We start from the raw sequence: 26,061 nt of genomic DNA, 5'->3' as shown, positions 1-26,061 counted from the left end.
AGGTTTTTTTGGTTTTTGGTTGTTTTTTTTTGGCTAGGCAATGGGGTTAAGTGACTTGCCCAGGGTCACACAGCTAGTAAGTGTTATGTGTCTGAGGCCGAATTTGAACTCAGGTCCTCCTGTATCCAGGGCGGGTGCTCCATCCACTGTGCCACCTAGTTGCCCCCCTCCCCCTCCCCCTCCTTTCTTGCTCTGCAGTTGGGATTGCTCTCCAAGCACCAAGGCTTGGAGGTGCTTTTCAGTCAGACAGTTACAAGGCCGTCTTCCACTCAGCCTGACGCTCTCAGGCTCTCGGTCCACTGGGTCTGTTATAAACCATGGACCTGAGGACACCTTCCACAGCATAGAGGACAAGGACAGACTCCCTATCTGGAAGCATATGCCCAATTCTGTCAGTTCTCTCGGCAATAGGCAACTGGGGAAAACTGCAGTTGCTTTTTGGTTCCCTGAGGCTTACTCACTCCCTTCCGTCTACACTCCTGAATCCTCCTTCATGGAATTACAGGGAAAAGCTAGAACAGCTAAAAATATCTTGACAGATTCTGGAGGTTTTGTGATTGATCCTTAAGGAGTTTTGAAACTCGTCCCTACAACCCTGGTCACTCCTTTCTTCCACTCCCTTCCCTTAAGTCAAGAGAGTATCTGTTAACCCCTCATAGGAGAAGAGAGTTTCACCCTTTACCCCTCACCTTTGATTTCACCCTCCCCCACCTGGGAAAGGAAGGAGGAGGGGAGAGGCAGCAGCTACAGCATGGCCCCCCACTGGCAATGGCCTTAGGCCCTAGGACAACCTTTGCTTGGAAATATCACCCAGGTTCAGCATATCCTACTCAAGCTAGCCTCCGAACCCTTGGGCCATTCACCTATAGCTGATAGCAAACAGCAGGTACCAGCCAGTGTCCCCCCCATTGTTCCCTGGATGCAGCCTGTGCTTGGTTCCAGTAAACCTCCTCTTTGGGACTCCCTTGAGGCAAGGACAGCTCTACACCTCTTGCCAGCAGGAAGCAGTTTCAGAAGCCAAAAGAATTTGGGTCCCATTTGTTTGAGGGTGGAATGATAAGGATGGGATCTAGAACCCAAAAAGGAAAAACCCTGGACTTTCCCACATGGCCAAATCTCTGGAAGTCCCCTGAAGCTATAATCCCATCAACTGGACTTTCATTGTGGCTATACCCAATCTCTGTTACCCTTAACCTAGCCTGGCCCTCCATTGTTTTACCTGCCTATGGACCCGGCTCTTCGCACTCTTAATCCTAGCTAGGCTCCATTCTCCCTTGGCCACTTGGTCCAGTTCCCAGGAGTTCTGTTCACCCCAGCTTACTAGCCACTCCCATCCAGATCCTCCTTAGACCCCTCCTCCAGTCACTCCAAACTACTAGGCCACTCCTAGATCCCTCCCACAGTCTTTCTGTATATAAGGTCCATCAGGTCTCCATTGAGGTGCTCAGATTCTCAAAATCTAGCCAATAGCTCACAAACATTCAGATTCCTTAAGAGTCTGCCCAACGTGACAGATGTTCTAATAAACTTTGTCTTTGACTGAAAGAAAAAAAAAATGTATGTATATATGTATGTATGTATGTATTTGAACTGGACCTATAATTTTATTATTTCTTTCGTATAGATAACTCTCAGAGAGAAAATACCTTTGTCAAGGTAGATTGGCATCTGTTCTGCATCTCTCAGATGCAGGATTTTCATACTAAACAAGATATGAATGAGCTGTTTAGTGAGTTCATTGGTATAAAGAATTTCAACCACAGTCACAGTCAGTATTAAAATCTGTAGGTATCAGAAGCAGCACTTGAACCCAGGTGTTTCAGCCTCTAAAGCCAACTATCAGCCTCCACATTATGCTAACTCTGAATGGCATATGAAAAAATTATAGCATATGAATATAATGAAATATTATTGTCCTGTTAAGAATGACAAATTTTAATTTAGATGAACATAGGAAAACAAATAAAGTGACAGAGAGAGAAAAAGTAAGGCCCAGCTAAAAGAACACACAATAATGTAAATTGTCAACTTGAGAGACAGCAAAACTGATCAATTATGATTAACTTTAGTACCATACTGATTAAGAAATACAATCTTCTGATATGTTAACAATTGGTTAACTATTTTAAAGAATGTATTTCATGAGAGAGGTTGTTGATTTGGGGGGGGACGGTAGAGAAGTATCTGCTGCATCAAAATAACAGCAGTTATTTTCTTGAAGAAAAAAAAGACATTAACCCAAAGTAAATAAATAAATGCTTTAAAAAGAAGAAAATAATATAATAGCATAATGACTGTTACTTGTCCCCAAGGAGCTCATAATGTTGTGGATACAAGATGATACAAATTAGAAAATTTAATGTATAACTGAATTCTGACCTAAACCATGGACTATAGATGGTAAATACTATAAGAATTTGAAGGAATGAGGGCAGCTAGGTGGTGGAGTAGATAAAGCTCCAGCCTTGGAGTCAGGAGGACCTGAGTTCAAATTCGGCTTCAGACACTTGATACTTACTAGCTGTGTGACCCTAGGCAAGTCACTTAACCCTGATTGTTGATCAAAAAAGAAAAAAAAAAAGGAATTTGAAGGAATGGTACAACACTGATGACTGGAGCATCCAATGAAGGATCATGATGGAAGCAATTTTTGAGAGGGAATTTGTAGAATGGATAAAGTTTGGATACATGGAAGAGAAAGGGCATTCCAGAGGGGAAACATGAGTCTAAGAGGGAAAAATGTCTACATAATATTTTCTTAGACCACTGGGCAGATAGGACTCATCAAAGCAGAGAATCTGTGCTGGAGAAATATGGAAAATAGGTTTAGTTAAATCCAGATTATAGAGAAACTGATATGAGACATGTGGAATCATAGAAATAGTTTTTGCTGAAAAGTCCTGGAACCTTACAATAGTCATTCATTTGAATACATTTATGCTACATTTGGGAAATAATCTGACACTGTAGGATAGCTACTCTCTTGGGTTGTACATTGCCATTTCAAAAGGGATATTAATGCATATGTTATGTCCATCATAGAACCTGACATTAATCATTGTACAATCTGGCGCAAGGCAAAATCCAACCATGATCTTAATATTTTAAATAATGAAACCCTTTGTGAGGAAGCAAGACTGTATCTGTAAGGGAGAATAAAGCAATTCATACCCAGGAAAATGTATTCACTACAGTATTGCACTGTACAGAATATAGAGTGAGTTGAAAGTATTGTGAAGGTTTTTCAAACATTAGATGGAAACTCTGAATTCGTTGTGTAAATCTTTGTAAATATATAGATGTGTGTGTGTATATGTATATATATGTGTGTGTATATATATGTATATATATACACACACATATGTGTGTATGTATGTGTGTGTCTCTGTATGGGTGTGTATATGTGTATATATAAATATATATATATACACATATATAATTAAATGATGAAAGCAGTTGAAATTAATGTCTGGGCAAAAATCTTCCTTCTAGCACATACCTGGTTTGCTTTTGTCATAGAAATGGTTACTAATGAAAGAGGTACACAAAACATAGGAGCTCCATGTAAATGATAGTGTTACAGAGGGGAAGTATGTTGTTATTTAAGCTTTGGGAGAAATGCAGTTCATGGGTGTAAATACTTCAAATTATCACCTGGTTTGTTTGTTAGAAAGGAAAAGATTGGAGAAAACCTAAGTGGTATTATGATTCTCACACCTACTCTCTGAAAAAACAGATCCTTAAAAGCTTTCACCTGAAATATTACTGCTGCTTTGTAATTAGAATCATCTAAGCATATCTTATATCTATGTGATAGTAGCCAAAACCAAATTCAAGATGTCTAGAGCTGCTGGAAGAATTAAAACACTTGCCTTGTTTCTAATTTTGGAAACTAGGGCTGATCTTTTGTTTTGTTTTGTTTTGTTTTGTTTTGTTATTGTTGCCTTGGCCCTTGAACAGAAACAGGGCCTCTTGAAATCAACTAGACATGAATTTATTGTTACTATTTCAAAATCTGACTAAGTATATGCTTGGGAGTAATGAAGAACTCAATAAAATCATGCTGAGCACTGTTAGAAAGTGATGTTTCTTCTAATTTTTCTTTCTTCCTTTAATTACAGTTGAATTCTCTTTGGTGATTAGGGATCCCATTTAAGAGGAACTTCAGAGTTTGGGGGCTTCTTACAATCAGCACAATGTCATCGGACTATCATCATTTCCTTTCTGAATACTATATTTCTGCTATTGAAATGTTAATTTGTCGTAGGTACCTTAATGCTGACTCCTTAAACTTGCATTCTACTAAAACCTTCTGGTCTTGATTGTATGAACTGATACCTCTCCTTTCATATATTTGTTCTGTTGATGTTTTTGCTCCTTAGTTTAGGACATTAAATTTATTCTCCATTAAATTACATTTATTTTATTTCACCTGAGTGTAGAGACTATTTCATTTTTGTCTTTGTATTCCTAGCACCTTGCAGTGTGTCTAGCACCTAGGAGGCAGTCAATCAAAGTTTGTTGATTTATTTACTCAAATATATCTTTGACTTCTTTTACACTACTTATCATTAAATCCTTGTCAGTGAGGTGTTGTGGTCTACTCAAGCTCACCATATGCTCTCCATTGCCCTGTGGGTGATGCTCAGCCTCAATTCTTCAAACATTATAGTGTTACAGGACTAACTCATAGTCAGAAAACTTCAGTGAAAGAATATTGGCAGTAGGGTGCAAATGGCAATAGATGTACAAGTACAATTTTATGTCCTTTTATTTCTACAGTCTTTTAATAATACATTGTAGGACATTCTGCATTATGGTGCTCACAACTAGAAATCACTGTAAGTCACTCTGAAAAAAAAAATCTTTGAACATGGAAAAACACAAAAATAGGACAAGTTCAGATATCTTTATTTGTAATAAGTATAGTTTACTTATTCATTTAACACATGCTTATACTTGTAATTTTCCTAAAACCTCTTAAAGTTTCTGTGAAAACAGAGGATTCTATAAACTCTTAGGTCTATGATATGATAAAAATAGATTCCCATGTTTGAGTCTTCACAGGTCTTTTTCTAGTTAAATATGATTTTGGGTTGTACAAACAATGAAGAACATCATGGAAATAGAAAGTAATGTAAGGAAAGTTTAGGCATGAGTGCCCATACAGATAATACTATGAATATATGAATTAGGCTTCAATTTGTTCCACTTTAGAGATTCAGCATTTAAAGTATGTGTTCATAGAAGTAGAAATCACTTTTGTAAATGACTTCAGGATTGGTTTAGTCCAGTGGAAAATATTGAGATTATTATCCAGTGGAAATACTGCTGATTAAAGGGACTATGCTTTTGTTTTTCAAAAAATATAGGCAAGAATGACTACTGACTCTGGCTTTTTCGTTCTTGTGACCCTCAACTGCACTCTGCCAATTCTTACCTGAAATCTAAGTGAGGCCACAATGACAATAAATTTAAAATCTTACATTTAACATTAAAAAAATCAGTTTCACAAGTAAAATATAGGAGAGACATTGTTAACATTTCACCAAGAAAAGATCTAGATATTTTAATAGAATCTAACTTCAATATGACTCAGGAATGTAAGGTGGCAGCCAAAATAAGGATGATGTTGATGATGATGATGATGATGATGATGTCCTTATGTAGTTTAGAGTGACAGTGAGAGGCATAAGTTCTAGGAATACTGAAGTTATAATCCTTTTGTACTCTGCCCTGGTCAAACTCCATATGGAGTATTGTGTTCAGTTCTGGGCAACGCAGTTTGTGAAGGACACTGATAAGAGCATCCAGAAAAGAACAGTTAGCACAAGGAAGGGTCATGAGGTTTACTTGACTTCACATGTATAATTGATATCATACTGTTTGCATTCTAAGTGGGTGGAAGCAGTAAGGAAGGGAGGGAGAGAATTGGGAACTCCAAAAAAAATTTTTTAAATTAAGGTTAAAAACATTTACATGTAATTGGGAAATATTAAAAGAAAGAAATAAAAATATATATTTTTAAATGAGACCTATCTAAAGCATGTCGATGTCAGCTAGAATGTTGATCTCTAATATCGATAATCCTCAAATCTTCTGATTTAATTTCTACTATATTAACTGTTTTGAGAATCTAAGTGGGCTACTTCTCTCCTTTTGGCAGAGGGCAGTTTCAGAGGGAAGGTTGATACACTTTTAGATATGGTCAATGTGTCAGTGATTTTGCTTAATTTTTTTAATAGTTGTTTGTGTTCACTCCCCTTATATGTCAACAAAATTAACAACAAATTAAATGGATTAATATCTACAAAAATATAAACGACTGACATTTACAAGAAATAGAGAGTCTAAACAATCTGGCCTTAGAAAGAAAAATTAAACAAGTCACAAATACAACATCAATAAAAACAAACCCTTATAGTGGAACTCAAGGTGAATCTAATCTAATATTTAAAGAATAAATAACTCCTATGTTTGAAAAATTCTTCATAAAAATAGGGAAAGTAGGTTTTTTATGAAACTCTTACTGGGAGACAAATATAGTTCTCATATCAAATCATGGAGTAATAAAGCAGAGAAAGAAAATTCTAGGATGATAACTCAAAAATATTAAATAATATATTAACAAAAAGGTAATAAGGATATTTTAAAATACATAATTCAAATCAGAAAGCACATATTAAGTATCTACTATGAGCGCAAGATTCTGGGGGGTTCACTATGACCAAGCAGAGGTTTATACTTAGAATCCAAAAATGGTTCAATACTAATAAAACTACAAATACAAGAGAATACATTAATAACAAAAATAATACTAGTACTGAAGTGTCATTACATATATATATATGATTGACAGCTTATTATCAACAGTATCTTATAATGTAGTTTCCCTGTTTCTCTCTATTTTCCCTGCTGATATGTGATTGCCACTCCAACTTTTCAGAATCAATTGAGCCACTTAGAGTTTCTCACTGTATGGCCCATTCTGCAGCTCTTCACAGCTCCTTTTAGATTAGGGTGGCCCCTGACATCAACCTTTCCTTGTTTACTCTGCCTATTCTTTGCAACTCCCAGAAGATGGTGTTGCCTGTCTTTTGGCCAGACACTTGATTTTTCTGTAGAGAGAGGGGAGTTTCAGAGTTTCTTCTGTCAAAGTAAGAGACATAGAGTCTTCTCTGTGCCTCAAATGCAAAATCAGACTAGATTGTCTATCCTCTGAAGTTTCTTCTCTTTACAATACTTTCTGCCGATTTCTTACACAACCTTACACCGTTCCTGATAGTCAGGGACATGCCCTACCCTATTAATTACTTTATTATTGATAGGGACTGATTTAGAGGCAATATGGAGTAGTAGTTCAAATCCCCCTTCAGAGACTTAATAGTTGTATGACCCTGTACAAGTCCCTTAATTCCCCCACAAGGCCTTAGTTTCTTCATCTTTAAAACGAGAGGGACTTGTAAAAATGGCTCTAAGGTCCCATCCAGCTCTAAATCTGTGAACCTATAATCGTCTACTTAACTTTATTGTCTGGTGTCCCAGGCTCCCGGCTCCTGCTGAGTGTGTTTCCTGCCCAGGTTAGTATTTCCTGTGGGTCTAGAAACTTAATTTTAAAAATCCAGACCTGGCTTCAATTTTCTCTAGAGTCCCAGTAGTTCCTTTAGGCTATGGACATCTAAGCAGATTATTGCAATTACTCTGGCCTATTTATTGCCACTTTTAGAGTAGAATGGCAGAGTCCAGAACTTTCCATCATGTCCACAATATTCTCTCTAAGTTAAAAATTTTTACATGAGATTAGACTAATGTCTACTCTAGGTACAAAATTTTGATATCTATGTTTCATCTGCCAAAGACACACTTCAGAGGCATCCTTTTACCTTTTAGAATTGTTATCTAGTGTTGAAATAGGCTAAACTCACATCAGTGTTCAGGTATATCAATACAACAGTAAATGTTCATTTGACTGGCTTTAAATCAATCAGCATTGCCATATTATTTCCAGGAATACTTTGCAAAACTGGATTCTGCATATATCTTTATTTTCATTTTATATTCTGTCTGAAATAGTCTAATGTGCCCTTTCTGGGTCTTTCAATTAGGTAAGGACAATAATCCAAATAGGTGAGAAATCCTCTAAAGTATACCAAGTTGGTTCACCAAATGCAAAAGCATTGTATATTTGAGGGGCTTGTAGGTATGATAGGACTAATATCTACTAATATCTAGTGCAAATTAGTACTGGACTATGGAATAGAATGGAAATAATCCTCAGAGCCCAACATAAAAACCCTTAGACTTGAAGGCTAAAGCCAGGAATAGTTGATTCTCTGAGATTCTTCAATTTATGTGCGATACAGAACTAGACAATGATTAATTTTAAATCAGACCAGATTCACAAAAAGAAATATTTAATTCTAGGACTCCATTCGAACAATGAATTGACCTTGTGGTGGTGGACACAGTAATAATATTATGCGTGTCCTATTTAACTTTGTCCCATGAGTTTATAGCAAGTTGGAACTGGAATTGTGTTGTACGTGGCAAACGGAGTGAGTGATTTGCCAAGAGTCACATGGCTATGAAGTGTCTGCTGTCACATTTAAACTGGGGTCTTCTAGGCTCCAGGCCTAGTGCTCTCTCCCCTCATGTCACAATTCAAATGAAAACAAATATTTGTTTTATCTGAGTAAAAGCTCAATCCCAGTGTCACTTGGCTAATTTCTTTTTTCTCAACTTATTTTCACTGTTCTATGAATTAATACTGTTCATATCCTTTGGTTATCTTTATGTTCCAGTTTCATAAGTGAATTTGTATGCCAAACTGAGTGGCACAATGGATAGAGTGTCAGGTCTGGAGTCAGGAAGACTCATCTTCCTCAGTTTAAATCTGGCTTCAGACATGTACTGGCTTTGTGACCTTGAGCAAGTCACTTATTTGCCTCAGTTTCCTCATCTATAAAGTATGTTGGAAATGGCAAACCACTCCAGTATCTTTGCTAAGAAAATCCCAAATGGGGTCATGAAGAGTCAGACATAACTAAAAAAATGACTGAACAAAGTGTGTGGCTTGAGAAAACCATAATCAAAATAAATTATGTTTAAAAGACACATTTTAAGTGATTTTAAAGCATCACACTGAGCACAAGTGTCAGTAAAAAAAAAAAACTACAGAAAATGAAATAACATGTACTGATTTAAATAAGAAGTGAGGAAGTAAATGTGAATACTATAGGAAAACAGTAGCAAATTCTGGGACCTTTATGATGCACCAAAGCGTTGTGAAAAGTTCATTGAATTTGGGGTCAGAAAATTTAGTTTAAAATTGGTTCAGACACTTAAAACACGGTTAGGGAAGAAATGACCTAGGCATTTTCAAGGGAGCTTCATTACAACACACTAGGTTTTGTCATATAGTGAAGTGTCATATAGTGAACTGGTGGGGGCAATGCATCAGAGAGGCCGGAAATCCCCTAAAGTGTACCAGAATGGCTCATAGCACATGAAAGTCTCTGACACGAGTTATATTTTGAGGGTTCATTTGTACAATATCAGCAGTATCTACCAGGTTTCCTTCCTCTCCCCCACAACATAGGTTAGGCTAGTTTTTTCCCTACAAGGCAACAAAGCTGTACTCAGTTCCCCTATAACTTGACAGATGTGTTCCTAAAAATCACTATTATGCTAAATCACTCAATAAAATCCATAGAACTAATGGGGAAAATGGAGTGAGGAGTACAACACTCAAAAAATTTGTCAGTAACACATAAAAAAAGATAGGAACCTAATAAAAATTGTAGGAGTTTTATACGTGTTTTATGCAGTGACACATTAAAAAAAACAGGAACCCAATTTTAAAAAAAAAGTACAATTTTATGCATTCTAATTGGTTAAGAAATAAATAAGTATTACCATAAGTAGTGATTGGTCTACAACCTGGCTGCACAAGCAAGTTGGGAAGGCCTACTACTTTGGAGGCTGGGTAGAAGAAGGTGGTAATAAGGTGAAGGTGAGGTTGGGGTAGACTAACTCTCCTGTTTCCTAGTATCAATTTGAGTTAAAACAAATTTGTATTTTTGAAACATGAATTATAACAAAACTGACTGTACTTTATTGGCCAAGGAGTGAAACATAGTTCAAGCTGCACCACCTTGACACAGTATCTTGGTGGCTTCTAATTTTGTTGACATGAATTCTTGGTCACCAAAGAGAATAAAAAGACTCATCCACCTAGGGTTAGGGCCCTTTACACTTGACAGATGTATTAAGACCTCTCGAGTCATTACATCCTGACATGCCAACAATATAAGTATCCTTTCATACTTATCCTTTGAGTATCTTGCCCCAAAAAATACGGAACTAAAATTTAAATTGACTTTATCATTTATAGTAGTACTCTCATAAAAGACATATTGTCCTGTTGTGTGTTGTTCTATAGAATATGAGCAAAAAAAAAAAGATAAATCTTGAAATGAGAATAAACCCTTACAAAAGATTATAGATTTGAGAGATATCTATAGCCTGTACTAAATATACCATAGAAGAAACTCAAAAGATTTCTGTAGACCAGTAGTGTCAAACTCAAATAGAAAATTAACAATTACATGAAGATTCTTTGTTGCTGCACATTGACTTAGAAAACTACAAATTAGCATTATCTATGTTTTATTGTATTTTTTTTATTTTGTTAAATATTTGCTAGTGACATTTTAATCTGGTTCATCTGGTAATGTTGTGTAGCCATAGTGCAAGCCCTGGAAGTGTTTGGTGCCTCTGCTATACACTTTCTGACTAAGTATAGACTGTAGTAGAGTAACTACAGGAATACTGGGTGAAAACAAAAGATCTAAGAGCAAAACTGAAAATGGATGGATCCCAAAGTATGGAGAACAGGGAAAAATCTTCAATGACCTCCATATGCTGTGTACATTTCCATTCATGCCATGGGCCAGTAACTACTACTTATGTTCAAAATGCAAGCTGTTCTTCCTCTTGGAAGAGTAGGGGGTTCAAGGAATGCCTCTATACTATCCAAATCGTAAGGAAAGTAAAATGTTTCCTTAAAAATGTGGAAGAAAGGCTTTAATGTTAATGGGAGGGCAGAAAAGGAAAAAAAAGCCAGAAGAATTCTGGACTGTATCAAAAAGCTGGTGGGAGGAAAAATATGACACAAAGGAAAAATTAAAGGACCACTTTTCCAGAAGAACAAACTGAAAAGAGGCAAAAGACAGTTCCTGTCTTTAAGCTGATGCATGGCAGGAAGAAAGGAAAGCGTCTGATAATATCTCATGAGCCTTAAAGAAAACTACGGATTCTGAGAAAAGAGAGAGAGAGATAGAGAAAGAGAGGCTTTTCAGGCATAGGGAGGAGCCGGACAAAACCACAGAGGTAGAAGACTGAGTGTTATGTGTAAAGAGCAATTAAAAGGCCAGTTTGGCTGGACTGTTTATCTGTGGACAGATAGACTTGGAAAGGTAAGTTAGGGCCAGGTTGTGAAATGTGAAACAGAGCAATTTATATTTGATTCTTCAGGTAATAGAGACCCCCTGGAGTTTATTGAGTTGAGGAGTGACATTGGTCAGATTTATACTATAGGAAAATTGGTTTAGTGGGGGAGATTTGAGGTAGGGAGATTAATTAGGAGTCTATTACAACATTCCAAGCACAAGGTAATGAGGGCACGAGCTAGATTAGCTGTGTCTGAACAAAATACGTTAAGAGAAAGGAACAAATGTGAGAAATGTTATAGAAGTAGAAGCTACAAAATGTTTGTAATTGGGAAGATATGTGGGGCGAGTGAGAATGAGGCATACAAAATAAAACCAAGGTTTCAAATGTGGCTGACCAGAAAGAAAGGAAACATTGAAATAATAAGAATGTTTAAAAATGGGGTCAATTTGAGGGAAAATGAATTCATTTTTGGACATGTATTTGAGATGTCTCCAGTACCTCCAGTTCAAAATTTCTAATAGGCAGCTAATGAAGGGGGGCTGGACCTGAGAAGAGAAACTAGGGCAGAAAAATTAATCTGGGAGACATCAGTATAGATATAATCATTAAATCCCTGTGAGATGGTCATCAAGAAAAAGAGACATTAGAGAGAAGAGGGTCCAGGGCAGAGACTTAGGGATATTGAAGGTGGAGAGGACATTGTAGATGATGAGCTAGCAAAGGAGAATGAGGACAGGTGGAAGGAGAACCAAGAGACAAATGTCAAAAAACTGGGAGAAGAGAGAGTTTATCAGAGAAGGGGGTGACCAATAATGTCAAATGCTACTGAAAGGTAAAGAACTGTAAGAAATCCCCAGAGATTCAATAAAAAAAAAAATGAAAAACTTTAGTAAAGAAGTGGCTTATAAAAATCCTCATTAGACTTTCTGCATATTACTAACAAAAACCAGTAAGAGAAGATAGAAGGATTGAATTCAAAGTAAATACAAAATCCATAAAATATCAGATTAATTTACCAAGATATACTTCCCAAAATATACAAGATTGGAGGAATACAACTACAAAACTTTCATTATAGAAAGAAAAATTATATAATTATGCAGGTTTACATAGGATGTGCCCATATAATAACAATGACAACACTATCTATAGTGATTTATAGATTTGTATGAACTTAGTGAATTAACTGGAACCAAATAGACAGTATATACAATGATATTATGGAAACCAGGATTAAAAGACTCATATCAAAGTTATGGCCAATCTTAAATCCAGGAATCAGTATTTGTTAAGTGACAGTGATGTCAAAAGAAATCAATAAAACTTTTTAAAGAAGATGGAGAAATGTGGACTATACAACTGTCTAGTTAAGTCAGTTTGGAACTGATTAATGGTCAGATAGAAAGAATAATTATACTAGTTCAATGGCAGCTTAGAATAAGATTTCTAATGGATTTCCATAAGGATGAGTGCTTGGTATTGTGCTGTTTAATGCCTTTGTCAATGAGTTGGATAAAGCTATTGACAGTACGTATCTCATATTTGTGGATGGCACAAAGCTTGAAGAAATGGTTAAGATAATGGATGACAGTATTCCTTAAGGTTAAAAGGCAGAGGTGAGATGGTGGGGTATGGATAAAGGGGTGAGGGAAAGTTCAAATGAATCATGTAATTAGAATGGGAACAAATTATTGGTACCTAGGCCCAGTTCTGAAGTGAATAGCGAATTTTTGAAATGATGAATGGCATATCTGTTCTTTGCCTGAACTCCATTTTACATCAATATCTGGTAATCATGAGACTTCTAAAAAATGCATATATTGTGCTATAATTAGCTTCTCTATTCTGTTATTACAGACAACACTGGACCTGGAGTCAAAAAGACCTAAATTCACATTCGACCTCTGACACTTACTAGCTATGTGACACTGGAAAAGTCATTTAACCTTTGCTTCCTCAGTTTCCTTATCTGTAAAATAGGAGTAATAATAGCACCTATCTCCAAGGATGGTTATGAAGATAAAATGAGATAATATTCATAATGTGCTTGACAAAGTTAAAGCGCTACATAAATGTTGGCTAGTAGTGGTAGTAGTATGTCTTTCCATATATGAATATTTTCTACTTAAGATATATGATTATAAATTTAGCTTCCATTCTATAACATGTCTTACTGGAAGCATACATACACACATACACACAGTCTGATATCCAGTACAATAAAACCTATTTATTTAGTTATGTGTATGTCCACCTCACTGTGTCAGTCAAAGAGAAAAAGAGTCTCATTACTGCTACTGGCCAGAAGACTGATACATACACTGAAAACAGGCCTAAGATGCTGTTAATATTGGGACAAACAGCTCAGGATGGGGGAAAAAAACTTTATAAAGCTTGACCAATCATTACCACTATGAGAAATTTGGGTTAGTGTCCTCATAGACATTTCTTCTACTTCTGAGGTTCTTAACTTTTTTTTGTGGCATGGACTTCTTGGAGTCCTTGAAACCTATGGATTCCTTCTAACTAAATGCATAAAAATAAAATACATAAGAAACTGATATACAAAGGAAACCAATTTTATTTAAATACAGCTATGAAAATATTTTCAAAAAAAATGTGTGAACCTCAGTTTAAGAACCTCCTGAATGAAACTATGATAAGAATAGGAACAAAGTCACAAAGTCCCAGAAGTTGATTTAAAAGTTGCAAGAAACTCCCACCCCAATGCAAGACACTCCCACCTCATTGAAAAACTTCCTTAAAAAAAAAAAGAAAGAAAAGAAAAGAAAAGCTTCCTTCATCAACCAGAGTTGCTCATCTTGGGTTCCAGGATTGATAATCTAACTGATGTAGTTTCAAGGCCTGTCTATCATTTAAATATCCATCATCTTCAAGTAGTCTTCAAATAGTTTCTCTCTTTCCCAAGCCCTGAGGAAATATTCTCAGAACCTCCTCAGACTAAAGGGATAGTCAGGAACCAAAAAGCTCTTGACAGCTTAGGGCATTGGAATGAATTGAGTAAAATTATATAAGAATAAACATAACAAATTATTTGGATTCCAAAAATCAGTTTTATGAGCACCAGATGGAAATAAATATTTGGAAAAGTTCATGTGAAAAGGATCTAGTGGAGTTCTGATTAAGATGTGACCATCATCTTAATGATTAAGATGTGACATCATCATGTCAATGGTCCTAGAAGAGACCAGCCTGCCCCAACTCCATAAACACCCCAGCAAAGATTTAAAAGGGCACCTAATGGAACAATGATCAAAAATACACAATAAAAACATCAGTAAACTCCTCCATTCAGTCCAAGACTATACAGAAAAGCCAAAAGCCCACATGTATTCACAAAAAGGGACATGCCAGAGAAAGCCAAAGCCAGCACAAGTTCCAATTAACAAGGCCAAAAGCCAGCGGGATAGGATCTTAGCCATGGCCTGTTGATGTAGCAGTAAGGGAAAATGCAATTTCCAGATAGATCGCTGTGCAGTGAGACAGGCCAGGCATTGCAAACCTCAGAGCACTCTCAGTGATAGCAGGAGACCAGACCAGCTCAGTGCCTAAGTACATGTGCCAGGGGCCTTGGAGGAGACAATCATGATCTCTCCAAAATTTGATTATCACCTATCAGGGTCCTGGTAAGGAATAAAACCAATTCCCTATTTGGGATTGTGAATATGGATTAATGAGAAAGTGCTAAAAAAAAAAAGAGATGGGTACAGAAATATTTAATTCCATAATGTTGTTCATAATGGTAAGAAAACTGGTCCACCAGACAAAGAAGAGAGCAAAAAGTTTGCAGTCACTCCACGTGCAAAAAACCAGAACAATTTCTTAAACTTTTCTGCAGGATTAGTAAGCCAACCAAAGAGAACCACAGAAGACCAGCTAATAGATTCATTGCAGGCAATATATCATATGAAAAAATATCGTGTGAGTTAAGTAACAAGGATGACAGAAAATCCAGGGACCATTTGGCTAAAAGATTGGATCCCATAAGACTACAAACAACTGGATGAGAAGATAGAAGTAGAATTAAAAAAAAGTGATCTGACTCTTTAGATACAGATGTCAATAGTGAACATGAAGTGCTCAAATCTGTTCAGTGAATCTGAACTCACAATCTTTACTGGGGATCATAACCCTGAATTTCATTGGATAGGGAGCTGTGATTTCATTGAACAGGAAATTCCCAGGGAAGTAATTATCACTGCCAAGGATGATTACAATTTTACTACAACTTACTGGTCTTAGAGAGTGGTCGAGATTGTTGAGAGGCTAAATAACACTTAAAGTCACACAGCTAGGATTGACACAGAGGTAGCACGTGAATCCAGGTCTTCCTAGCTTCAAATTCTCCTTATCCACTTATACCTTGGTGCCTCTCAGACACACATTTGAATATGAATATAATTCTTTTATTCCATTATGTATACATAAGCCATACATACAGGTTGTTATCCCCATGTTATTCCATGTAAGACTGAACAAATTTAAATCTTTCCCAGAGTATGAGGTTGAACTGGTTTTAATATCTTTAAATAAAGCAAAATGACCTTATCATATAACTGTTTCACTTCAAACATGGTCCAAAGGCTGAGATCCCAAGTATTACCATTGACTATGATACTTGAGGAAGAGACTGACTTACTCCTTACCTGTATCTGTATCTCCAGCGCAGTGACTAGTGCACATAAGAAGCACTACTTGTCGCCTTTTCTTGCCTTAAAGTAAACATCTGGGGTTTTGTACACATAAATGTATGTACAATCAACTTACATTATTTGTTTTGCTTACTGACTTTTGACTTTTAAAAAGCTATAAATGCACAATTTCATGAATTTCCTTATAGATCATAATTATTTTTCCTACATTACGAATGATATGTCCTTGTCTATAAGACTAAAAAGTGCCCTGTATCAAACAATTAAATAACCCAGAGAATACAGAAACAAAGTATACACCATAAAAGCATAGTAACTTCAAAGCCTCTTTTTCTTCTTTTTGTCTCCTTTCCTTGGAAATAAGGACAATCTTCGAAGTTCTGATGATTCTATTGCTAATGATTCCCCTCAAGGTATATGAGTTTTAGAATAAGTTTGATGTAGAATAAAATACCATAATGACTAGTGTAGCATGGAGTGCACTAGAAGAAGAGACCGTTTCTTAAAACTTAAAAGGCCAGATAGGCCTAAGATCTAAAGAACTACCTAAAGGTTAAGAAAAAAATACTCTTTAAAGAGCTTTGTCGAATATAACCATAAAAAAGCAGCAAAGTGTAAAGAACAAAATGACTATAAAGATGTAATGACATATCCAGGATCTTAAAAAAAGAGTCACCAATAAATCTTCCAGTACTGTTGCCTAATTTAAATGTGAAACTTTCTAAAGTCTTCTAATGGCATGCTATACTATCAGCTTAAAGAATAGTTTTATACTTTATGGGATGAATTAAAGTGAAAAATGTTGAGAAAAATCTATTTTCCAAAGTGTATCTCATTTTCACAGGAAAAAGCTGCTATCATCAATGTGAACTAATTATAAACATGATTGGTGGGGTTTGTGAGTGTGGGTGTTCATTCACTGTATCAACACAGGTCACAACCTACAACCACATCTTTGTTGGAAATGTCTGGGGATTGTTGCTGCCAAAAAATGTGCATCACCTGGTGAGCAACTTTCTGCTTATGAGTCCTCCAAAATTAGATAGACTGGTCCTCAGGTGATAGATGTCGTTGAGTTCATACAATAAAGCCTTTCCAATTTGGTAGAACCTAGAGAGAACTTGTATTCATTCCTCTCACTGGTGTCACCTTTTCCAGGACCCAGGGTTGTTCTATACCAAATACTATAAAAATAGAAATGTGATGAGGATCAAAGTGACTTATTTTTGTTTTAAGATGAAGCTCACTAAGAATACAATTCAGCAAGGTCGCAATGTCACATGTTCAGTGAAACATAGGCTATAATTTCCAGGTAAAGTTAGATGACATCATTTTAAAGTTTATATAGCACAATGAGGTGTTTGCAAAACACATTACAAATATGACCTCATTTTACCCTCACAGCAACCTTGGGAGGTAGGTGTTATTATGATAATTTTACAGATGAGGAAACTGATGCATAAAGAGGTCACACAGATGCCTATTAGTACCCGAGGTGGGATTTAAACTCAAGGCTTGAAGATTCCAGGCCCAGCATTTTATCTCTTGTGACACTTAGCTATCTCACTTAGGAAACTCTTGTTGGGAGCACTGATAAATAATAGCTTATAAATACATAGCACTTAGTTACAAAAATTCTTTATATATCTTTTCTCATTTGATCCTCATAGAAATAAAGTGAGGCTGCTAGGCATCTACCCCAAGGAGGTCAATGATAAAAGTGTAGCAGTACCTTCTGTAATAGCAAAGAACTAGAAACACAGTAGGTACCCAATATTTGGCTAAACAAGTTATGAATATGAATGGAATGGAATATTACTGTGCTGTTAAGAAAGGATTAATATAATGAAAGTATGTAAGTTTTGGAATTGATACAAAGTAAAGTTAAAAAAAAAAACCACACATGCTCAATTCCAACAAGTCAAGTCAACAATCATTTATTCAGCACCTATCAGATACCGTACTAAGCCCTGGAGATAGAAAGAAAGACACACCCCAAAAAAAGATCCTGCTCTCAAGGATTTCAAAGTCTAATGGGAGAGACAACATGTAAATAACTCTGTACAAACAAGATACCTGTAGGATAAACTAGAAGTAGTCTCAGATGGAGAACACTAGCATAAAAGGATACTGGGAAAGGCATCCCAGAAAAGATGGGATTTTATATGGGACTTGAGGGAGCCAGGGAATCCAGGAGACAGAGATGAGGAAAGACAGTGAGAATTCCAGGCATGGGGGGCAGCCAGTGAAAATGCCAAAATTCAGGAGATGGATCTTGTGGAATGAATAGCAAGAAAGTCAACATCACTGGAGCACAGAGACAGTAAAGAGTCAAGGATGACACCTCAGCTGTGACTGGGAGTATGGTGACGCCCACAACAGTAATAGGGAAATTAAGGAGAGGGAAGGGCTTGTGGGAGAATAAAATGAGTTCAGTTTTGCACGTGTTGAATTTATGATGTCTCTGAGATATCCAGTTCAAGATACTCAATAGGTAGTTTGAGATTGGATACTAGAGATCTGGCTGGAGGTTAGGGTTGCATCAGTAGAGCTGTAAATTATCAGCACAGACATAACAATTGAATCTATGGGAACTGATAAGAACACCAAGAGCAATAGTATAGAGGGAGAAGAGATGAGGGCCAAGGACACAGCTTTGGAATACAACTAAGATTAGTAGGCATTACATGGGTAAATATCCAGCAATGTAAATGGAAAGAACAGCAACAAAAAGCCATCAAAACCAAATTCATTGAAATTATTAATGACCAAATTTAGCTCCAAAGAAGAAATATGTGAAGGTATGTCCCCCAATTTATTTGCAGAGGAGAGAGATGGGAGAAATTGGTGTGAATGGACATAAGCCTAACCCAAAAATGTCGTGAAAGGGGTAATGGATCCAAGGTTCAGAGTAATTTGGTGCTCTGAGTTATCTGTTAGGGGGTAGGGATGGAAAACCAACATTCATTCAGGAGTCATCTAGTACATAATAGGTACTTTGAAGTGTGGGCTGTGCAAAAAAAGGTACTGGCTCCCCACTGCACTGATTTCTGTTAGACCCTCCAGCCACTCATTGTGATTTATAACTCTGTAATCTTGGGAAATTGCCTTGGATACTAAGAAATGGAATGACTTGCCCACAATCACACAAACATTTCATCAGTATAGTTTATATATTGTAGAGGGCTGGTTCATCCACTCTATCTCCTATGGAGAGCTACATCATAGACATCACTTTGCCATTGTGTTCCATTGGGGTTTGCAAGGTAGGGGTGTATTGTCTCCCCTGCACAAAGCAAACTTTCTCCATAAAGAGCCTTGTGTCCTGACTTTCAACGTCCTTTCCCTTACTATACATACCTTTCTTTCACCAGGCACCAGAATGGCTAGTTGTAGCTCTGAATGTTGATGTAAAACTTTTTCTTTCTTCTCCACATAATTATTTTCCTACTCTTTCTTTCCATGAAAGTACCCCAGGTCACTCTTTTCCTGTAATTCTTTATTTAGGATTTACCTTTAGCACTCATATTATTAGTTACTTGTGTGCCTTTGTAATGTCTTATCCTATAACCTTTGAGTTGTGGACGTCTGAGATTGTGACATATACTTCTTTATATTCCGAGTGAAAACAACAATGTCTCTAACACAACAGGTGTTCCTCCTAGGTGCTTTCATAAAAAGAAGGCTCACCATTGCAATGTCGTTTCTTCAGTCTTATTTGCCTCCTCTATTTCCCAGAGTAGCACCAATCCACAAACTCTTATTACATGATCAACTACACAGAAAGGTTATTAATTAATCCACGTCAGGCAGGTTCAGTATTTAATTTCTAGTCTACACAGTTTTCAGGATCTTTGTACATTCTTATAGAAAAAAAGACATTTGAGTAGCTAGACCAAATAATTCTACTAGATGATCTGAAGTAATAAATGTAGTAATAAGAACATTTTAGGTAAATATGAAATATCAAGTTATTCCCAAAGCTACTTCTAAATATTTTTATTGCAAACTTAAGGTTTACTTAAAGCTTGAAAGAATTATGTCTCAGATATCAAAGAATTCTAGAATAATGAAGCCAATGTAAGTAGGGCTATATCTAAACCAGGACTGGGGAACCTGTGGCCTCAATCCAAACTATTCAGTCAAAGAGCCACACTTGAGGATCTAGAGGGCCACATGTGGCCTCAAGACCACAGGTTCCTCACCTCTGAAGAACCCTTCAAAAAAAAACTATTCTCAATTTCACTACTAAATTGATTTTAAATTTATTTTGTTAATAGCTAATGATCACATAGTACTTTAAGTACTGCAAAGTGCTTTATATATATATTATCTCATTTTTTCCTCAAAATAACCTTCTAAGATAGGCATTATTATGATCCCCATTTTTACAGATTAAAAACTGAAGCTGAGGTATTTTAAGTGGCTTGCCTAGGGTCATGAAATGTCTGAGGTAGTACTTGAACTCAGGTCTTCCTAATTCCAAGTGCAGGACTCCATCAACTATGTCCCTCAGGCTCCTATTATTTAGCATTTTTTTAAAAGTGTATATCAAATAATAAAGGATATAAAAATAAAATTTGAAGTACTATTTAATAAATGCTAGGCATTTATTACTATTATTAAGATAGCTTCTTCAAAACTAATTATGCAATTACTAGGCTATCTTTTTTTAAAGTTTTATTTATATATTTTACTTTTACATAATAAACATTAATAGATTATTCCCATTTCATGAGTCTCCTTTGACAAAACAAAACAGTTAAGTAAAACTAATAACATAGTGACCTCATCTAAAAATGCTTTCAACATTTCAAATCTGAATCCTTAGCTCTTTTTAAACAGAAATATATTTTCTCTCTCTATTTCCTCTGTTCCCATTGACAAAAGAAAAGAAAAAGAAAATTCTTATAACAAATATGCATAGTAAGCAAAACCAATTTGTTTACTGTCATATGTAAAAATATATATATGATCTCATTCTTTACACTAAATCCATCACTTTTCTGCAACAGATAGTGTGTTTCATCATCTGTCCTCTGGAATCATAAATAGCCATTATTTTGAATAATGAATAGCCATTGTTCTTATTGCTTTCAAAGTTGTTTGTTTTTACAGTTACTTTGATTATGTAAATTACCTTCTTCTTTCATTCTTTGTCAGTTTATGAAAGTCATAATTGTTAATTTTTGTAATATTGATGTTCTAACATAAATTGTTCATCAGGTTCTGCTAACTTCACTCTGAGTCAGTTCATATATGTCCTTCAATGTCTTTCTGAAATCATCAATTTCCTCAATTCTTATAGCACAATAGTGCTCCATCACATTCACATACCTCAACTTACTCAACTATTCCTCAAATAATGGGTATCTTCCTAATTTCGGGATTTTTTGATTTTGTTTTGTTTTGGTGGGGTTTTTTGTTTTTGTTTTTTGTCACCCCAAAACGAGCTACTATAAACATTTTTGTACATAAATGAGCTTTTCCATTTTCATTGATCTCTTTTGGGTACAGCTCCAGCAGTGGAATAGCTGAGTCAAAGAGTATATACTCTTTTGTCACTTTTTATGTATAATTCCAAATTGCTTTCTAGAATGGGTTTACCTATTCACAAATCCATTATCACTGTATCAACATATCTATTTTTCCGGACCCTCGCCAATATTCATCATTTTCATTTTTTTTTGTCATCTTTGTTACTCTGATGGGTGGGAGGCAGAATCTCAGATTTACTGTAATTTGAATTTTTATAATCAGTAGTAATTTGGAGCATTTTTTATATGACTTCCTGATAGCTTGGATTTCTATCTTTCTAAAAATAGCAATAAAACTTATTTTCATTTTATTTTTATTGAATTCAATAAAGATTCAAGTGCTTTCTATATTCAAGAAACTAGACTGGGTGCCACAGAAGAAATTAAAGTGAAGAAACCACAGTTCCATCCTTTAAGGAGCTTACAATCCTTTAAAATCATATAGTACCACATACTACTACTTGTGTCCACCTAATATCTTAATTTCCCTGACTATTCAAAATGAGATTTATGTCTGGTCTTATATGGTAAAATATAACAACCTGTATGTAAAGAATATGAGTTTGTTGGGATTTTTTTAAGATTATTTTAAGATAAACAAAATAAGAAACCATATAGAAATTATTCCCTAAAAAGTTATTGAACAATGCACCTTATTCCTATGTGCTTTTTCCCTTAGGTTAAATACTGTTCTAATAAAGATAATAAATTTAGAAATAAGTTCATGTTATTAAACAGTCCCATCTTTATGACTCATATGGCTAATTTTATATTACAAGTCACATTTTCTCAGTTTGCATTTTACTAATCAAGTAAAGCAAGAAATCAAGAAAAATAATCCAATAAATTCCTATACCTATAAAATATCAATATAATCTAATTATAATCACTGATATAAATTACAGTTGTTTCACAGATGCTAAAAATAAAAATTACAGGTGACTCTTTTAATTATCCTCTAGTTATTACACTCTGCCTAGAATCCTACATTATAACATATTTACTATTTTAAATTAATGGAATGTAGTTATATTGTCTTAGAACTATGAGTTTTATTCTAAGTAGAGTCCTTTTCCAAGCTTTAATATAATTGCAATTTTTGCCAGCTATGATATTAATCTTAATGCTCAAAAAAGTTGTTAATCTAATTTTAATTTTCAGTCTTCATTTCAACCAATTTTCTTCATGAAGTCACAAGCTAATTAAGTCAATTCCCTTTCATAAGCACAGATTGAATACATTTAGTAATTAATATATGTCTAAAAGTGGACAAGAATTGAATTGATTGATTCCAATTAATTAAAAAAATGAAGATAACAAATTGATCCACAGATTTGTTGTTGTTGTTTTGTTTCCAATGGAAGAGAGGCATTATTTAATATACCATCTTTGAAATCTAATCTTTGGCCTGCTTCTTTTCATATCATCATTGACACTTGAGGTTATTGCCTCACCCTTTACTGACTGTCTGAAATTTATTTTTATTAGATTTGACAGATCTTTTCATTTTATTCTTCTTGATTCCAGATGTATAAGTCCAGAAAAGTTTTCGACCATGTAAGAATTAATATACAACCATCAGTATTAAAGTCTAACTAAATTCTTGATTTCTTGAGAAAGAAAAAAAGTTTGTTTTTTTTTCCCTCCTAGTGTTGCTTGCTTATACAACAGTTTGTACTGAATTTGATGTTTCGAATAACACACTTGACAATTTTATTGTTGTCAATGATAAGAGAGTAGCTTGAATGAAACAAGCGTCCTTTGCTGTCAAAGACAAGGGTATCTGATGTCCTGAATGCCATCACAGACAGGAAATTGCTTTTGCTGGTTTCACACAGGGATTTCAGGAAGGAAAAGGGAAAGACTTCTTGACAAACTACATTCCTTGAAAATTGTCCATCAATCAAAAAGAGGAAAAATCCTTAGATTAGATGTTAACTCTTTTAACAAATACATACCATTGTGCCAAGTATTCTCCATGCTAGAAAGCTCCCTGGATTGTAATCGCAAGGGGTTATTCTGAGGAATGTAATGAGTTTCAGTTATGTTGTCAATACACTCATAGTGAAACCTCACACAGTAGAGGCATACACAAATCCAAACGTTCACCTTTTTGTGAGACTTCAAATACTGCCAGAAAAAGAGACCAAGGACAATAAGATCAAATAGATTTATGATTTTCTGCTTTTTTTATAAGGCCTTCACTCTTTACTGCTCCCTTTAGCCTTCAGGCTGTCCTCAAACCCAACCATGGCCAGAACTCAACAAACTTAGCTTCAGAAAGATCCAACCACCAGGGTATTATTTCCCTGCCTCCCTACCTCCGCTGTCTTCCTCTCTCTTCTTCTCCCCAACCCAGATTCCATTCAGGTCATTTGTCTGTTCACACAGTTTGGATTAAGACTGGAGCCACCACTTCTATTCTTTCTAGAGACATGGAGGACCACCAGGCCTTACCTCCTCTACTGCCTCTATACCCTGCAGACCTCAGGGACTGCAACTGAACTACTGACTCAGTAGTCAGTACTGGGACTTACTATCTGCCTCATGCACTGTACTCTTACAACTTCCTGGACTTTCCACTGGCCTTGCACCTGAACTCTATTTCATGTATCATTTCCCCCAATTATAATGTGAACTCCTTGGCAGCAGGGACATAGTGCTTTTTAAATTTTATCCTCAGTGCTTAGCATGGTGCTTGATAAGCACTTAACGGCAAGTTCTTAATAAATGCTTTTTCATTCATTCAATTATTCCAAATATGTGTGAGTATGTGTGTGATGAGGAAAGCATCCAGATCTAAACCCTTATATGAAGAAACAGCAATGAAGATGATGCTTATTTCAATCTCATACATTATTTCAACATATTCTATAGTAATCTCTCCTTTATCCCCCCCACCAAAAAAAAGAAAAGTTTTTTTTTACTTCCTTTATTTCCACTACCATCAAAGCTCGCTATAGGAAGACTACTTTCCAATTTCTTTTTCCTTACTGCCTGTGTCATTGTCTTATTTATATGAATTTACTATTGCAAATGGATTCAGCACATATTTGAGAGAAAAGAAAGTATATTCTCAACTGCCTTAGGGTTTTATTTTTTAAAATCATAATGAAGTGCACCATACCACCTTACTGCTCTGAAGACTTCCAGGTTATTAGTCACATAACTAAAAATATAACTAAAAAAAACTAAGTCAAATATGACTTATGAAACAAAACTATGCCCAGGAGGAAATGTGGGTGGGCATGGAATAGCTACATGTAAGCTAAGAGCAGAAAATCATTAATCCAATGAAACCAAATACAACAGGAAGTCATTTTGGAACTCCTATTCATTGCACAATAATAATAGACAATGCAGAAATAGAAAAAAAAAGTGATATTGATACCTTTTGTGTAATTTATAGCATAAAATCTAAGGGTATGTCTTGATCAGATTTAGGAAGCTTTTGTATGTTCTGAACTCCCTCTCCAGCTGTGTTTGAGTGAGGTGTGAGATGAATTGGCTAACAAAGAGCCTATGCTTAAACTTGTAACTGAACTGGAAAAATATTGTCACTAATGGAAAGAAGGGCAAGGGCTTTACATCTTTCCCGCATTCCATCTCACTGTGAAGTCAATGGGGCGAGAAATATAGGCGAGTACAGAGCAGAGATTCATGGCTCAGAAACTCACTGAGAAACAGTTTAAAATCTCAGAAAGAACCAAGAAGGCATCCATAGTCATTAATTATCTAAAAGCCACAATGAAAAGTATTGCATTGAGCCTACTATCTAACATACTGGTGGCATATAACCAGAGGGAATATCATGTAGTACTTTGAGCTGGAATTTGGATGTCAGACAACATAGGCTCCCTTTCGTAATCTGTCACTCCCATGCTGTGTAACCTTGAGAAAGTCAATTAATCTTTCTTAGCTTTCATTTCTACATATTGACAAATGTAGCTAATAGCAAGAGTGTGTAGAGTACACTTAGGCAGGCAGGTCAATTTTTGTAGCTTCATAAACTACTCTGATGAACTCTATATGCTGTCTTTCAATAACTTCCTGCAGCTCATGGGGGCATTATTAGGTGATAATATTCCAATCAAAGTAAAGATATTCTCAAAGTGTTGTTAGCTCTTTTTTTTTTCACAGTAAGTTAAGAGGAGGATCTGTTTGCTATGATTTAGGGAAGAATAATTATATCAGATGATTCAAACACAAACTAAGAATAACAACTACCATTTTAAAGCAATAAAGTTTGCAAAGTGCTGTCCATACACAGTCTCATCTCAGCCCAAACACAACACTGTGAGGTAAGTGCAATGGATATTATTATCCCCATTTTATAGATGAAAAAAAAAAACAAAGCTGAGGGAGCTTAAGTGATTTGCACATAGTTCCTAAGTGAT

The sequence above is a fragment of the Vombatus ursinus genome, unplaced genomic scaffold (assembly GCF_900497805.2).
Source record: "Vombatus ursinus unplaced genomic scaffold, bare-nosed wombat genome assembly UNPS02014818.1, whole genome shotgun sequence".
Classification (NCBI taxonomy): domain Eukaryota; kingdom Metazoa; phylum Chordata; class Mammalia; order Diprotodontia; family Vombatidae; genus Vombatus; species Vombatus ursinus.
Note: the sequence above shows the minus strand (reverse complement) of the source record.